This window comes from Pezoporus occidentalis, unplaced genomic scaffold, assembly GCF_034315485.1.
Source record: "Pezoporus occidentalis ecotype Australia unplaced genomic scaffold, CSIRO_AGI_Poc_V1 ctg26, whole genome shotgun sequence".
Classification (NCBI taxonomy): Eukaryota; Metazoa; Chordata; class Aves; order Psittaciformes; family Psittacidae; genus Pezoporus; species Pezoporus occidentalis.
Genome location: NW_026914502.1, coordinates 4,011,501 through 4,030,013, shown reverse-complemented (window position 1 = coordinate 4,030,013; position 18,513 = coordinate 4,011,501). Strand labels below are relative to the sequence as shown.

The 18,513-nt window shown below is 41.2% G+C and overlaps 2 long non-coding RNA genes across 2 annotated transcripts in view; one reads left to right on the top strand and one right to left on the bottom strand.

Annotated features, from left to right (window-relative positions):
- The window catches only part of LOC134166393 (uncharacterized), a 200,048-nt gene that overhangs the window by 161,448 nt on the left and 20,087 nt on the right, over positions 1–18,513 (bottom strand). The window lies entirely within an intron of this gene.
- LOC134166390 (uncharacterized) lies at positions 12,223–12,815 on the top strand. Its single transcript, XR_009965850.1, has 2 exons — positions 12,223–12,471; positions 12,589–12,815. It is a non-coding gene; the product is annotated as an uncharacterized LOC134166390 (long non-coding RNA).

Genomic DNA, 18,513 nt, shown 5'->3' with positions numbered 1-18,513 from the left:
TCATTTCCTATACTGACTTCCCTAAAGCACTGCACAGTAATAAGCAGCTGTCACCAAGGTGGGTAGAACAATAAACTCCCAACAGTCAAGCTGAACTGATACAGCCCATTACCTATTGAATCATGCCCATACAGGCCTCTCAATTGAATGATTACAGCAGCACCAATGGGCTGTGCACTTCAGTGTTGTATTACAGCTCTGGTTCATAAAATTTTACAATGTGTAAGTAAAAAGTTAAATGCTACTGAAGACATAAGGATTTCTCTTCCATACGTGCACCAGACATACCCAGCGATGGCTGTGGTTTCAAATGTATACATGATGAATTTCTAGGAAACTGGCCAAAACCTAATACAATATGGCCACATGGATCTTCTAGACAGACACCCGGCAAAAGTCTTGCTTTTGAGTATCTGCAGCTGATAGTACAATTAGGTGGCTATCGCTGAACTACTGTTTATCCTTATTCTTTAGTTTGGAAACAGTTCAATGAGATTATTGGCAGATGAGCCAGAACCAAAATACATGCTTGCTGGCATGTATTTTGAAGCAATCAACTTAAAAAGAGAATATTCCAGCCAGAGCAACATAACTGGAAAACTATACAGTGTATGCAATTCTGAATGTGCACAAAATCTAAATGCCTGCCCTACTGACAATGTGTATCTTTTCTGAAAGCTATACTTCTGTTCAAGCGACGTAACTGATTTTTAGAGATGGTCAAACAGCATTCTCCAAATACTGATTCTGGTAAATACGGGTACAGTTTTGTGTTCTGAAATATTCACAGACCATCCCCATTATTTGCACATCTTCTTGGAAATACGTGAAGAAAATTACAAGCAAACAGTCTTATCTGTTTACTACGCACAAGGTATTGAGCAGTGGTATTTGCTACTTGATGCAAGCCTCAAAATTAGTTACGTGATTAATCCTCCTGCTGAAATAAGAACACAATATCAAAATACCTAGATTTGTTCAGTTTGTGCTCTTGACTCTTGAGGCTTTTGTTTGAAAGAGCAAGCATGCTCAAATAACATTGCATCTCTGCCCCTGTTGTGATATTTATGCTTTCCTACCCTTGGGCAGCAATGTTAGGCCAGCTTTGTAGAATAAACTCCAGTATTATACCCATATTTGCTCATCACTGCAAATCCCACACCAGATTTCCTGCCAATATAAGTGGGTTTAAGCTAGCAATTTTCACTCATTTACATCAGCAGATAATTTGGACTGTGGCATGCACAAAAAATACAGATGTACATTTAAAACTGATTTCTGGAAGTGCTCCCACTGAGAAGAACATTTACCAAGTGTTGAGACCCCACTGAAATTTCTGAAATCAGTGAGAATTTAGCACCTGCTTTAATCAACTGATCCTTTGAACAACAAGGAATTCATTGATAACTTTTGCTGAGCAGGATAATGATAATAATGCAACAAAGAAATATAGTGGCCTTATATCAGCAAGAAATGGTGATATTAACCAATTAATTTTCTGTTGTTGCATCTACATAAATGTAAAATAAGAGCTGGTCACTGAGAAATCATACTCCTTAAAATTAAACAAGCACCTACTCTTGTTTCAATCCTGTTGCTAGGTTGTAATACCCAGACATGCATATAACAATTGAATTATCATGATCAAGTATTTTCTCAATTGAATTATCGTGATCAAGTATTTTCTAACTGCCACAAAACTTACCGGGAAGAGATGGGTCAGTTTCCACTTCATCTAGATATGCCCACCCTAGTTCATTAAACCAGCTGTACTTTAAGCAAAAGTATGCTCAAGCTTCAGAATATGCTGTAAGCAGCCAAGCTGTGTGAACTACTTCTTATAAAGAAGCAAACTCTGTAGCTGTAACTTCAGTCAATAGTTCTGTGTGTCTAGGAGACCCAGCTACAGCTTTTGGGAAGTTCTGCAGGATGCTGACACTCACACCCTTTCGACATCTTTCTATACAGTGCTGTAAAGAGCATCCCTGTGGGTCCCCCTGTTTTCTAACCATGGGAATCACTGCCCACTTTCAATAAAGTTGTTCTGCACACAGAATTAAATATTCACTCCAAGGGGAAGTTTAGATTGGATATAAGGAGGAAGTTCTTTACTGTAAGGGTGGTGAGGCACTGGAAGGGGTTGCCCAGGGTGGTTGTGAATGCTCCATTCCTGGTGGTGCTCAAGGCCAGGTTGGACAGAGCCTTGGGTGACATGGTTTAGTGTGAGGTGTCCCTGCCCATGGCAGGGGGTTGGAACTGGATGATCTTAAGGTCCTTTCCAACCCGAACTATTCTATGATTCTAAATAAGTTGTGCTCATCACTCACAGGCTGCACACATTTATTACTAGCATCTTCTGAGTGCATTACCCATATGTCTTTATGCAATTTCCCTGCTTTTATGGCTTACTCCAGAGTTCAGGGCAGAAGTGCTATTGACATAGCTCTGCTTGAACTGAGATCAGTTGTGGAAATTTGTCATTAGCCTCTTGTTAATTTCAGGCTGTAATTGGTTAGAAACTGTTTCAGAAGCTACTTCGCATTAAAAAAATTAGGAGCTGTAGCCAAAACTGAGCTGTTTCTTTCTGCTTTTCTAATGCTCTATTTACACTTGGTAGATGTGCATTGCAAACAAGGGAAAAAATATAGATGTTGATGAATAAATAGATGATAAAGGATTGTCAAGTAAGGAAAGTATCTCATTCAGTACAGCAATCACAATTAAATAGCTTAAGTAAAAAGACCCAGACTTTATATCTCTGGATGCAAAGAACACAGGAAGTCTTATTGGAGGCCTCTATTATATGAACATCCATGTCACCGGTCAAGTATACTGACAATTGTTTTCGAAACTGCCTGCTCAAATTCCAGCCCCACAAAATACAGAAATGAACAGAAAGCACTGGGAGGAAACTGGGGACAGAGTGATCTGTGATTTGAGGGTGCTTGTGGCGGGACTTAAAGCAGGGCAAGTTTTGAGGCTGCGGAAACTGACTCCTGTTGTGAATTCCCCACAGAAAATGACACTGTTTTTAAACAAAAGGAAGGTTTCTTTACAATATCAACCAGAACATTTAGGGTTTAGATATAGAAAACAGTGAGTAACAGAAACAGAGCTGGTTTAAACCCAGCTCTCCCTTCACATGCCTGCACCCATACAGACATGTCCTTGCTTGTAGCATGCTTTCAGTCCCTCAGTGATTTTCTGAACTGTAGCAAAGTCTACACAGTCCCCTCTGGTTTCAGTGAAGCCAGGGTTAAAGTCATATGAAAAGATAGCAATGCAACAAGTTCCAGCACACTGTTCTCGCACAGGTAGTCCTGACTAGACTGGAAAACCAAATCAACGTAAACCCCCCACATTTGAAACAGGCTTTCTGATAGGACTAAAATGTCTGTCTAAGTGTAGAAACATCACTGAACAGCTGCATTTCCAGAGAAGTCCCTGCAAGGACTGTTCTGATGCTAATTAACTTTATCTGTAGTGACTTTATTTCCTTCTGGATCACTGATAACAATGCTGGCAAAGGAGAAAGATTGGGAATAGATAGCGAGAAGGTGAAGAGTGGGTTCTCAGATTGCTTTGTAAAGTGGGACATAACCAAAGGGTACGTAGACAGAAACATCAGGTTAAATATCTGGATAGTAAGAGAAAGCCTTTCACAAGGCTACCTTTACCTTAGGAGACTAGCATGAGCTTTGCTTCCCCAGTAAAGATAGCACAGCTAGCTTCCAACTGGCACAGGAAGGAAGTTACACAGAGGTAGATTCAGAATAACAGCTCAGACTACCTAAAGCCAAATTGACCCATGCTGCCTCTTACAGTTACACACATAGGCTCAACCATTACTCATGTTTGCATTCTATATGTGATGGTTTTCATGAACTACTGCCTATATAATCCTACCATTCTGAAAGAGTTGGGAATAAATGGTAGGTCAGTTGGCATCAAACCTTCAAGAAGGATGTTGAAAAACTGGAGGAGGGTCACAGCCATGAAAAGAAACATGCATTAAAAAGATGAAAATAGGTTAATTCAATTTGTTTTGCTTTTCAAAGAATTAGAAGCAGATATGATTATGGTAACTTTTACGCTACTATTAACCTAATTTGATAGCACAGTCCTCTTCACTCTAAAAGACAAAAGGACAGACACTGTCCAAGCTTTGATTTTAAACCAGATAAATGTAGATGAGAAATCAGGCTCAAATCCCAAGCTGCAGGCACAATCAATCACAACAAATTACTGTTTAAAGCAGCTTCTCTTTCATTGCAAATCTTGAATCGATATCAGGTTTTTCAGGATTTGAGTGGGTTCTGTTTTGTTGGGTTTTTGTTTGTGTGTTTGTTTTCAAAGATCACCTAATTTAGCCACAGTCCCTAAGGCTCAAACCATGCCACAAGACTTGTATTACTTCAGTTGCTAAGGTATACAGAAAGCAGGGCCAAATGGTTTTGGTAAACTGAAAATGTCTAAGCCTACCTATCTGCTGGCTGTGTATTCTGCTTATGGTGAGCAAACCCCAAGCAGGATCAGAGCCACACCTGGCAATCTGCATTAACTTTGGAAAGAAAGCCTGTCTCAAACAGCTTACACCTCCACAGGTAACACAGGTTTCATCTGCAGAGAGGAAGATGCACAAAGAAGAGAGATGACTTTGTCCAAGGTGAGTCCCAGCCTTCACAAAGGCCAAATATGCCGCAAAATATGAATCAATTCACTGTTAACACTGGTGTCATATTAACTCATATTTTATCAGAACTAATTAGACAACCTTAGGTTGTGGTTGACTGAATCAATGCTGTGCAAGGACAACAGAACCTTCAAAGCCCCTTTTGTATCAAAGCCTTACCTATATAGCAAAGGAGTAAAGGAACCAACACACGCTACATTCAGCACACACATAGAAAGAATTCACTTCACCTCATATTTTTGGTCAATGTGTCAGTGGATTACTCTTTTCCCAAATGCCCATATTGCAACAGGTATCCTTTTCAGACATCACCTTCCAGAAGCTTTCCCAGAATTCATCTGACAGTACTGAACTGGAATATGCTACAAGATCCACTTTAGTGTCTGTACAATCAAAAAGCATGAAAACAAAATAAAATCCCATGCACTTTTTAACAGAGCTCTACAGTTTTTGAGCCTTAGTCTGGAAAACACATCCAATATTTTAAAAAGTAGTATAAAATATTGTTTTATAAGTATCTTTTTATGTATAATCCTACACTGCCAAGTCTTACCTCCACCCTTCTGCAGGGACTAGAACGGTCTGCAAATACCATTTGAGATATCCCATTGCATTGGGATGTAAAAGGGCAATGGATCAATTGTCTTTTCGGCCAATAACTGACGTATTTCCTACTCTTGAGTCAAGGGTAGGAATTAATGATTCATTTCTCTTCCAAAACATTTATTTTCACAGTCAAGGAAATGAGATTTGTGGTGCCAAAATCCCGATAGCATAGTATAAATATATTTATATGTTCTTGTAATTATATTTATACTCTACCTGAGGGATTCCAACTCTGCAAATAAATCTTGTTATTTCCCACACTATGCAAATAAACATTCTATAGTAGAAATAAATCATTTGTCCCACTACAGAATCCTTTTCCTCAAAAGCAGTATATTATTCTATCAATACCAATGGTATGTCAGCCAGCAATGGTCAAGTGCCACCCCACTGTGACAAGTTGTATTTTCCCATTAGGTGGTTACCATAGACTTACTGCATAAAAAAAACAAGAAAAACAACTGGAAAGAGTACTCAGTGGGCAGTGGGACTAGTGAGCTGTGTATTCTGCTGGGACCTGCATAAGGAATTGCCAATATTGTGCATTGCAGCTTAAGAACCCTGCAGCTGACTCTGCCTGGCCTGGTTTTCCTCCACTGCACAGTGCAAATTTATCCCTGCTCCTGAAGCAGTACGACACACAGCATCATATCTGTAGTTGAATAGAGAAGGGGTAAACAAGGCAGATTACCCGAGTTTGGAAGCAAACAAGTTTGAGAAGTGTTGATTTTCTGCCACTCAACATTAATCTTAATAAATTCAGCAAAGCAACTCTCAATCTAAATACATATAACTGTGAAAAGAGTTAATCCTGAGTTTAATTTTGTTTACTTTCTTTAGTGGCATCACTTTGATAGTATCCAGGCGTCCTGCATTATGTAATTGCATTTATCCTGACAACAGCTTTGTGAAGAGGAAAACACTATTACTGCTGTTTGACAAGTAGGGATCTGAAGCACAGAGAAACTAAATGACCTATTCAAGGTCACAGAGAAGGCTGTTTCAGCATAAGCACTAAATCCCAGATTTGCTGAGTCCTTTGACAGCACAATCCACTAGGACTACCTGCCTGTGTTGGCTGCTCACTGCTACTGGTGAGTCTTCCTGAAAGGATAATAGTATTTGCCTTATAATTGCCATAATCCATTGCTTTGTAGTCCAAAGAAATTAGGCAAATAAGACAAACCAAAAGTAAACTAGGAAAAAATAATGTGACCTGAGATATTCTACCCAGGACTATAAATACAAACAAAACTGAAAAGAAATTGCTTCCCTACTTCATAAAGGCAGTATTTTCTTCTTTCAAAATATAAACTTCCTGATGACAGCAGTGCAGCATAAACAGATAAAACACAGCATGCCTCACATACTGAAGAAAAAGGATTTCCTCCTTTTCCTTTTTCCTTTACACATATTTCATCTTTCCACTGCTTGCTTCTCCTCTTCCTTTCATTAAGGAAGATAAGTCATAGCAATAAAGTTACAGACACCTGTTTCCCAGTTAATTGCTAGTAACAGCATTTTTACCATGTCCCTAAGGCGGACACGGCTCAGCCTAAAAACATTTCACGTTCAAACAGGTAAGCCTGGCTCTAGAGCTGCAGGGGCATCTTTGCTCAGGGCTAACCTGTCTTCAGAAGGATCTCTGTTCACAAAGCAGTGTGGACTTAAGGAAGGATTCTAGGAAACACTTGTATTACACATTTTAGGTAAAGTAATATGACTAGCAAAGAAGATAATTGACAAGGTAACTGGGTATGTGTCGTAGGGAAGGCAAACATACATGGAGGTAAGCTAATTTACTGCAAGGTCAGTACGGAGTCAGACTTGTGCATGCACAAGGAGAGCAGGTACCAGGAGAAGCATACGATGCCAAGCAAATAATTTGCATGATAACTGCTGTGAGGAATTGGCAGGTTGCACAAAGACGGCTACAAAGGGAGCGTGGAGGGCAAAAGGGAGATGTGAGTTAGTGAATGAAGCATCAGTTTGAGCCAAGGAGCTGGAGACTACATGCTAGTCTGCCCATACACATTAAGCTCTTCTGAACACGTTTCTCTCCCATCCCTCAACTTCCCTAGGAAGAAAGTTCTGAGCAGAACATGTGCAGCTTAAAAAAGCAGCCTGAGATGCCTGCAGCAGCCCATAAACTGGCAGGGCTTCAGCCACAACCCCAGTTCATGCAGCCACCCGCCTTATGATAAATGGCCTCTTCTGGACAACTAGTAGATATTACTGCTTAGCGTTTTGGGGCTGTTCTAATCAATAAGACAACTGGTCAAAGAATTTGCCATAGGGTCAGAAAGCTGCAGCCAAGTCTCCAATTTCCACAGTAGTCATCGGGATATAGTGGAAAATTATACCTTACTGGGTAGCACATATTTCTGAAGTCATTTCAGACTGCTGCAACAGAGGTGATATACAAAATTGCCTGATTCATTGAGAAGAGAGAACGCTCTGTTCAGCAAGATTAGGGAAAAGGGCTGAAAGTTTATGTTTTTACTATGTTCTAAGTATCAAATTATATTCTATAGTTTAGGAGTAGCTTACACACTGACAGCCCATCTGCAACAGCTTTAGTCAGTCCTCCTTAACAGTTTCTTAATGCCTAATCACTTTTAGTGCAATTGTACAAACCTCCCCTACCAGCTCTTCTGATCTCAGTACCATCCTTCACGTAAGTAGGAATCACAAATACTGCATCTTCATGTGGACTATAATAGGTGAACTTCCTGACGTTATTGTGCACTACAGGCCATCTAAACACAGCTGAAACATTCAAATTCCTCCAAAGAGGAATTTCTTACCCCACTAATGACCAAGACTTAGATTTTCAAACTTCCAAAAGTTTCCGGCGAAGGTATGAAACCAGAACAGTGGATTTAATCTTTCTGTTTAAAAGCAAAGCTGCCTGATGCGCTATACACCTTTTGTCAATGTCTTTGAAATGGCTCACAGAATTGAGGAATCTATAAATTACAGATTTAAAAGTCAAGATATCCTAAACCACACCCCCACAGTATCTAGATTAGCTTTATTAGAAGAGTGGAGCACATAATCTTTCCCAAGGACGTTGCTACAAATTAAGCTTTGTTAGAATGATTAAACTCCCCAAGGGAAAAATCTAAGTCTCTCCAGTATACGGGACACCCATGTTAGCTCATTTCACACTGCATGTTTTCATTAACTGGCACCATGGAATGTGCTACCTGTTCCCATATGGCCCAATTTTCAAACTCTCTGCAGATTTATGCAACAGGTGAGTGATCCAGACCCAAATTTGGCAAATCTTTCCCCAACATGACAATATCGTGTCCATTCTTCTTCTTTTGCCAGCAGACTTGCCCCTGGGGCCATCAAGAGGCCACCCTGCTGCTGCATAACACTGCAGAATGTGGTTTTCACCTTAAATCGTGAAGAAGCCAGTTTATGCATAGGTGAGAATACCAGTTATTATTGCATTCATCTTTGTGCTGACCTTTAAGCTTCTCTTGTTGCAGTACGCATACTGTTTATGCTCACTGAGCTTTCTTTTTGAATCAAGGCGTGAAACCTTACGATAGAGGTCGCCTACGTATGTTAGCTTTTGTGAAAAGAAAACATAACATTTACTTTTTGTATTGGAGTACTGCACTTGGGAAACTGCTGTCACACTCTTTAAATATGAAATTCCTTTTGCCCAAAAATTGCTGTTGCTGCTCTCCAACATACATTATTTTTCTCATGGGGTTTCTTTCCTGGAAGGTTACTGAACTGTGTTTGAAAAAAGGATTAAGCAAAAACACCTCGATGAGGAGTAGCAAATGCCACTTAATAGGAAAAACAACTGATCAGCCCAAATGGCATAGAAGAATGTTTCATTCTAAGCTTGAAGAGAATTCAAAAGAATTAAGAGTAGGCAATAATAGATCTTTTGTGATCTCATTTTTATGAATCAAAATTATGATGGACAAACAGCATACGAAGGGGAAAAAAGGAAGGAAAAAATATAGATGCCAGGTCACATTATTTTTCACTTTAAAGTTGGTAACCCAGACCAAAACCAGGTAGTTACTTTTATTTTTACGCTAATCCACACAGATGCACAGGTGGTCACCATCAGAAGTTAACCACAATGCCTGGGCTGAAAGCCACTCAACAGGGCTTTGTCAGGAACTGGCCACAGAAACTTCTTTGTTGCAAATTGCTTTGAAATCACATATTTTTGCAAAGGGGCAGTATAAAACCTTACCAGCACTTCCTTTCATGCCAAATGAACCTTACCAGCTTGCAACGTGAAGTGCATTTGTAAAATCCATTTGCGAGTTTGGAGTGAAATAGTTGGAACTCATGTATGTTTTGTTGATATTTTTTGGCTGGGGGCATATGGTGAGATGTATCATACTTTATGCCTTCAAAGATTTGAGTGGCTTTAATCCGCTCCTGTGTAATATAGTTTTTCAGCGAATAGGACTGTATGGCACAGGATGCAGGATTCTAGTTTCACAAGAAAATCTGGGAACATATTGGCAGCCTTAGAAAGCAATGCTGCATTAAAAGAGACGGGTACTAAAGAAACAAGAAGTCTTTCCAACACATCACAATACCATATGGGGTTTAAAAACTGAGAGGCACAGCTCTCACTGATGCTTCCTAACCCAACTATCAGGGAAGCAACTTCCAGGACACTGAGCTTACCCCTTGCAATGTTCTCTCTTGAATTCTGCTACTTCCTCTGCTAAATTCACATGAAAGCTGGATCAATCTAACCATCAATTCCATTCATAACTGATGCCACAGCTTCTCTTCACATATAATGTGGATGCCCTCGATCATGCTGAAGCTAAAGGGGAGGGAACTTAGACTCTCCCTGGGTCTTTCAGTATCCACCCTCAGCAGTTTGCAGCGCAGGACAGCACATGCTTTCAGTTGCTTCACCTTGTTTTCATGTTGAGGCAGGAATTCTTGCTCCTCCAAGCTCTTCACTGCTAACATTAGCTCGCTGTCAATATTCATCATGTGCCCCATATATAACCTCCTCAATGCAATCCTCCAATTGTTATTCGTACAGGCAAAAGAAAGAGGGAAAAACCAGGAAAAAAAAAGGCAGAAAAGCAACTAACAAAACATGGGAATCTGGCTGGCACCTTATTAATGCCTCCTTCAGGTAGCCCAATGCATGTCTCAATAAATCTCATCCTTTCTGGAGTACAGGATTTTTCAGCCTTATTATTTCCAATATTTTGCCTGTCATTTTTGAATGATTTCCCAGGAATAAAAGCTTGTCCTTGAGAAGCAAGAAAAAGTTACTATATTTTCAGCCTGAATCACCACATAATATAAGCACTGAAATGCTAGGAATAATGTAAACTCTCCAGTAAAATACAGTGATATAGTATACCTAGAAATACCTCAGCTTAATAGGTGGTGTGCCATTAACAGTGGATTTTATGGAAGCCAGTAGACATAAATCTGTCAGGTAGACAAAGATTTACAGTAATATGCCCTGGGGTGGACAATTTTCATCACATTTAGGACTGTCAGGCAACCAGTGTGTTTTCTTCAGTCCCTTTAGGCATGAAGGCCTCTTCGCTTTATTTAAAGGCTGGTACTTTCACCTTCATTGTGCGCTGATGAAGGAGACTCTCCAATGCAATGTCCCTGTTTAGAGATGTTACCCGGAGCGCAGGTGACTTTGCACATTGACCCTGCTCCTACCTACAGAAGGGCTTTATTACATGCATTGGGTACTAGACATGCCAAACCCATGGCATATGCATTTACAAGGTTAAAGCAACATTTGCAGGCCAGTGTCTGCGTATTCCCAGGAAGCAGAGTGATTGAGGTCTCCTTTTCTCCCAGGAGGACAGCAGTGGGACAAGGGGACCGAAAGCCTTTTCGGCAGGTAAGAAACGAGCCTGGAATGTACATTTCCACACAGGCAGTGAGGACAATATGGGAAACAACCCTTTAGGAGATGGCATCCCCCCTTTGGAATGGAAGTAGTAAAACATCTGCGCCTCACAGCCGTTACCTCTGAAACGACAACAACAAAACCCACAGAATTTTAAAACAAAAGCCTGAAAAAATGTTCCATGCAAATCCAGGGCTTGCATGAAACAAACGTTATGACTTTAGATTAGACGTAACAGCGAGACTAAGCACAGCAGCGAGAGTCAAGGCAGGCAGTGATAGAGGCAGAGGCTGGCTATGCAACGCGGCAGGCAGCCTGAGGGCTTGGCCGGTGGTTTTTCATTTAGCCATATGTTTTCTTTTACCTTTTAATGTCGGTCAAAGGCTTTCCCAGGCTTCTGAGGGAGCGCTGCCGACACCAGGGCGCAGGTTTGGGCAGTACCGGCTGGAAAGGGTTAACAGAAACACCGCTTAAGGCAGCGAGGGGACGAGGGGCTGCAGGGACGGCTTCTGAGGGGAGAGCGGCCCCGCGCCGGATGCGGCCGGTTCCAGCCGGATCCAACCCCTCAGCCGCAGCGGGGGCACCTCAGGGTGGCTGCGGGGAAGGGCGATGTGCTGGGGCCGCTCAGCGGAGTCAATGCCTGGCTCAGCCCAACAGCGTATAAGATGCAGGTAACTAGCAGAAGCATCCTGAAGAGAGGAAGGGTCTGAATTCAACCTCCGTGTTCCTCCCCCAGGGCATGGGGAAAGCTGTGAAGTTGAGCCCGGAAAGAAGGGATGGAAGGGGATGTGCTTTATGTTAGTCTTTGTTTCTCACCATCTGAAACTGTTTTTAACTGGCAACAAAGTCAATTTATCCTCCCCAAGTTGACTTTGTTTTGCCTGGGATATGTTCCTTCATATGTGATCTCCCTGTATTTATCGCAACACGCACGCCTTTTTAGCACAGTTAATCCACCCAAAACCACCTGCAATAAACATAATGCCTTAAAAGTTTCCTTACAACATGCAGGTCTCCAAAGTGAGGGTGGGGATGAAGCGCGGAAACAGACTCTACAACTCAAAGAGAGTTATAAAGCAGGTATGTTTATTACGGCGCCGGGTGCAAGGGGGATCGCTCCTCCTAACTTGCACACCGAGGGGTTAAGCAAGCAGGTATTTATTACACACAAACATGAATATTCATCAGGTTCTCGAGAGGGTGGGGATATTACAATTAGTTTAGGTACTCATTGTCATAAATCTCCTCCCTTTTAGCGCTTGCGCACTGCCCTCTGATGGTCGTGGGCAGGGGTCTTCAAGATGCAATAAGCAGTCTTCCTCGTGAATAGGGGTCTTCAAAATGAAGTAAGCGGTCTTCCTCATGGGGGCAGGGGTCTTCAAGATGCAGTAAGCAGTCTTCCTCGTGAATAGGGGTCTTCAAAATGAAGTAAGCGGTCTTCCTCATGTGGGCAGGGGTCTTCAAGATGCAGTAAGCAGTCTTCCTCATGTGGGCAGGGGTCTTCAAGATGAAGTAAGCAGTCTTCCTCGTGGGCAGGGGTCTTCAAGATGAAGCAAGCAGTCTTCCTCGTGTGGGCAGGGGTTTTCAAGATGAAGCAAGCAGTCTTCCTCATGGTGCACTTCTCACCTTTGGCCCAGTTGGATGCCCCGGTAATCACAAATTAGCTGAAACCAATTGTATCTGCAAGTTTCTGACAGGAAATTTACAGGATATGGCAGACAAGGAGTATCCAAAGCTAGCAGATGAGCGGGAGTCACTGTCTCCAAACTAACTGGTAATTAGAAGGATGGAAAGAAATAATTCACTCTTGTTAGTAAGACTACTAAATTCTGTTATCACACCACAGGCTTACAACACAAACATTGTTTGTGTGTCTTAGACCTAAGTTAACCTAAAAGTATCTTAACCCTATGTTTTCCAGGCACTTGCTTTCCTTGTATCAGGGAAAAGACACCATGTGTTTGCCCTTCTGAGAGCAATGATGAGCTTCATAACTTATCATTCATTCTGTTCCTTTCTTCAGGAGCCGGCCCATGCCTGCCATGCAGCCAGTCTTCATCACAGGCAGAAACAGAGGTAGGCTGGGACCCTACCATTTTTAACTTGGTTTTATGGGAAAAAGAAATGGATGAAGGCGACAAAAAGCACTATTGAGAGTTTTAATTCCTTCCGTTACTGCACACCTTTTACCCAAGTATCCATACAAACACATCAGAGTTTTGGAAGCTTTCTCAAGCATAGTGAGAGATGCATTTCCTGGAATGAAGGAGAAGTTTCACAGGAACCAAATACAATAACAAATCAGACTGTAGTTTTAATTATATCTCACTGTTCCTGCTCCCTTGACTGTCATCAGTGCTACAAGAGCACAATTATATGAAACACCACAGGCAACCTAACTATTTGGTACTCGCAGTGCATATTCCAAAAGATGAAGACCTCTGGCAATCACTGGTAAACACAGAGTCTAACTGTGCTAATAACTGAGGTGAAATATCTTCGTACCACAACACTCCAAATGCAGGAAATCTTGAGCCAACAAACTCCTCAAAAGCTGAGCAATTACAGGCTTAAATCAAGAACTCCAAAAGCACCTGGTACCCAAAAGGAAGCCATGTACTTCCTGCAGAGAACCCCTCATCTTCTTCAATTCTAATTAATCTTTCAAGCTGCTTCATTTCCAGTTGGGAAAAAAGAAACCATTCCAGCAGCAGCAAAATACCTGCATATGAGTTACTCACAAGACAGCATTTTCCCAGACCAGTCAGCATCGCTGCCATTCCTACAAACTCAGAGTTTTGGCACAAGAGCCCATAAATTATTCCCTAGCAACACATCCTAAATAATGCTTACTAATTACCAGTGAAACATATAGTACATTCAATTGCATCCTGTGGTACTGAAACTAATAACTATGCAATTGCCATGTTAAAACTATCCGCAACATAAATTTGAATACATGGAAGCGGGAGCATTTAACATAAATTAAAATACTTTGCAGTCTTACTTTCCACCACACACTGATGTGCATTCCATTTAAAGGCTTTTTCTCTATTAAGGTTTCACCATTTAAAATCCCACTTTGACCACAGCCTGTCAGGCATCTCCTCTCACCTTCACAGTGTGTTTCAAAGGTATTAAGCTAGGACTTATACAGATTGCAAGACCATAAGAGTTCGTTACAATCTTTAATCTTGCTTTCTGCTCAGGATGTCTGAATTTAAAGACAACAAATGATGGCAGCTCTGCCATATCCTTAGATGGGTAGCTCTAGTGGTTAATTACATTTACAGTTAAAAGCCTGTTTATTTGGAATTTTCTAACTGTCTTAATTGCATTGCTGGAATCCTATCATGCCTTTGTCATCCAACAGGCATCCAGATAATGCAGCTTCTTTTTATAGCCCCACCGATTTGCTTCCTCTTTGTTCATGGAAATAGTTTTATAACAGTGCTTACAATAGGAAATGGAACCCTCTGACACCTTCACTTCTGAAGGCGCAGTGGCTCAGGCAGCTTTAGTTCCCTTCCCACTATTTTGCATGGTTATTTAGTTTCATGTATAGTGAATAACAAATTAATACTTTGTCAAACACATTCACAATTACACGTACACACAGATTAGATTGATTCTCTAATCCTGATTGCCTCCTATCTGTATACAAAAACCTGTTGTAGGCAAACGGTTTGCTATTCCTGTTGCAACATGGAAGGAATTGGCAAATAGAAACGTCACCCTCCTTCTTGCTTCAGAAACACAATTCCAAATGCAGCATCAGAGGTCCTAGCAAACAACTGCGTAGCATTTATCTGAGATTTCCTGGAGTACTGGTCTTCATTGCAAAAGGAAGAATTTTTTGTCACATGCTTTCATGACAGAGAATTGGGGTCACTTATCCAAACCAACGAAAAAAGATACAGCTGCTCAAAACCAATCGCACAAAGAGGGGTATTCCATAACCATTATTCACATTCTCTGGGCATTCTTCAGCATTTTTCCTGGGATGCTGGTTTTCCACCTGAGATGGAATATTTTTGGAATGTGGGCCATTTTGTTGCTAGGAGAAGAGCACAAAAACATGGAGATTAACCAGTAACTAAAAACTTTTCTTGGAGCCTTTTGAAATAAAAATCACACCAGGAATAAAGCAAAGATAGGACACTTCAACTGTAAAGGAGACTGTTTCCAAGGGCTTTAGAGAAAAAAACCCTCTGAAGATATAGTACTATTCTCTGCATAGTGCCAAAAATCTACACTGAGTTCTGCTTTCCATAACAGCATCACTGAAATTGGCAGATCCATCCATAATTATGGTGCAGACGCAGGACTTAATCACAGTGGGATGGAATGGAAATCAGCATTTTCTGAACTATATGTATATATTTTTTCAACTTTATGTTTTTGAGAATTCAGATATAAATGAATTGATACCATGTGCAATACACGTTCTCCTCATGATTCATCTCAACCCACGTGCAATATGTTATATGACCCTGCCTGGATTTCCACACAACACATGCGTGTGGAATCCCCTCAGCTCTGTGTCTTTACGTGAAGAATCTGTTCTGTAGGTATTGATGGCAAGTAACAATTTCCTGAACTGCAGTGTTCTTAAATTACTTTCTTTATTGGTCTGAAAAGCTGCTAAAGAGGTAGGAGAAAGAAAGCAGGAGCAAAGAAACTGTAAGAAAAATCCCAACCCTTTCTACATCTCTGTGTTAACTCATAGAAATAAAGGCTGTTGCTCTGTTAAAGCTAAATTTTGCAGAGAAACTTCTTTTAAGGAATTTTCTTCTTTGATTATATCCCCTGGAGCATAAATTACAGAATAAATACAGGGTAGTTGCTGGGGTTTAGCATCATTTGTTGTGACTACTGGGTGGCTCAGTCCATTGGAAAACTACAGTAACATGTTGCCGTGTATGCTGCCCTTCAGGAATTGCAATTTCACAGTTTGATTCCCAGCACTGCCTTGCAGGGCTGCTGCTGTAATGAGTTTCTGGATCTTCACACACCATGTGAAAGACTCTCTGCTGTAGTTTCCACAACAGGGAATGCAGAAAACATTAGTGGAAAAGGTAGTTAAGGCAAAGCATATCAACACTGGGAGGACAGGAGAAAGCGCTCTGAACGCTTCACCAGAGGCAAACACGGACTTGCCTCTTTTTCTGCTGCACGGTCTTTGTCTTTTTCTCTTCTGCATTATTATTTCAGAGCACCAACACATTTGCTCTTACACAGCTGAAGTGCAGGGATCACTTGGGGAAATAGGGAATGTTGTATTTTTGCATGGGTCATGAGTTCTAGCTGCAAACCGTGACTTTATGCACTGGAGAGAGCAATGAAAGTGGAAGAACTAGAAATAAGTGAACCAGGAAACTTCAGCTGAGTTAAAAACCTCACAATTTCATGCATGCAAGCTTTACAGTAATTTTGTTATGAACTCATTCATGTTTCTTTTCAGAGCATTCCAAACATTACTTCTATAAGTGTCTTTTGGTCAGAGAAAGAAACTCCATACTCGGGGCAAACTCTTCCATTACCTGCTTATCTTTTACATTATACATAACTGAGTTTGTGTACGACACATGGACACCTTAATAAAGCAGGGCTGTAACCTCAGTCACCTTTCCCAATGGCCACTAAAATCTCAACAGCATTTATTTAGGACAACAACGGTTTGACGTAGCTGGCAGTAAGAACACGGCTGTGTGTTTGGCTTTGGATGAACATACGGAAAATGGTAGGTGGCCATTTCATACTTATACCTTGAGATCTGCTGTAAGTTACTATTTGAAAAAGAGCTTTCATTATTTTAAAAAAAGGAAAAATAACATCCCATTTTAGGGCTTCTCTATAAATGACAGCTGAAGAACACAAGGAATTCAGCACAGTTAAAATACAAAGGTGAATCCACAACAGGCTGAGAGCAGTTACAGCATGCAAAACTGCCAGCAAAAGGTTCCTTACACACAGGAAAGGCAGAATATTGGTACCAAAGCATGTTATAAATATATTTCTGGTATAAAGCTGTTCAACTGTTCTGCTCTAAGCTCAACAGGTAGGAGAGACAGCAATCACACTCCTCACAGAAATAGCAATGCCAGTAGAAAACATATACATAGATCCAGGTTAAGATCCCAAACCAAAACACTCCTCCCAGAGAACACTTTTGGAAATGGAACTAAAAAGAAATTCAAAGAGAGTGCTGCCCTCTTTTTAGAGAGTAAAATGATATAAAACAGATGTCATATACATGAAGGGCAGGGGGACAGGATGGGAAAACAGAGGTCTAAGTCAACCTTAACTGGAAAATTACAAATGTGCAGATAAATCATTGTATGTAGTCTTATGTAGAAGTACCAAAATGAAGAGAGATGCATTCCTAACCCAGTTTCTGGCTCCGTGGAGCAGAAATAAAAGCATAAGAACTAACAGCGAGGATAGGAAATGAGCCTATAACCCTGCTACAGCCAGGATTTTTCCTAATATCCAATTGACATTTCCCATGTTACAGCTTGTGCTCTTGCCTCTTGTGCTATCACTGTGCACCAGCCTGGCTCTGCCTCCCCGAGCAGCTGCAGGCAGCAATAAGGTCTCCCTCCCCTCGTCCTTCTCCAGCCTGATCAAGCCCAGCTCTTGCAGCATCTCCTTGTACACCCTGTGCTCCAGCCCTGACCAGCATGGCAGCCCACTGCTGGGCTCCATGCAATACCTCTTCTACTGGGGAGCCCCCAGTTGGACACAGTGCTCCAGGTGCAGTCTCACTAGTGCCAAATAAAGGGGAAGATCATAGCCCACTGGCTCTACTCCTGCTGATAGCCCAGGATACAACTAGCCTTTGCAGAAAGTCATATTTGCCCTTGCTGAGCTCTAGGAGGCTCCTGAGAGCCCGTTTCAACTTGTTCAGGCCCCTCCGAAAGGCTGCCTCGCTATCCTGTGTATCCCCTACTTTAGTATCATGCATGTGTTTGCTGAGTGAAACATATCCCAGCATCCAAATTGCAAATAAAGAGATTAACAGTATTAGAGACCACTCATACCCAGCACCTATTTCAACATCAGGTGAATAATCACCACCTTTTGAGCCTGATGATACAGCCACATTTCACCCACTTCACTATCCACTTGAATAACCCATATCTCTCCAATTTAACTCCAGTGGTACTATGGGAGAACATCTCATTTCATCATACAAGGTACTTAGGGCAGATATGATTTACCAAGGCAGATCTGAAGTGGCTGTTTCTATTTCTCATATTCTCATAGAAGAAGAATATTCTCATTCTTCATGTGCCTGGAAACAGCTTCCAAGATTTGC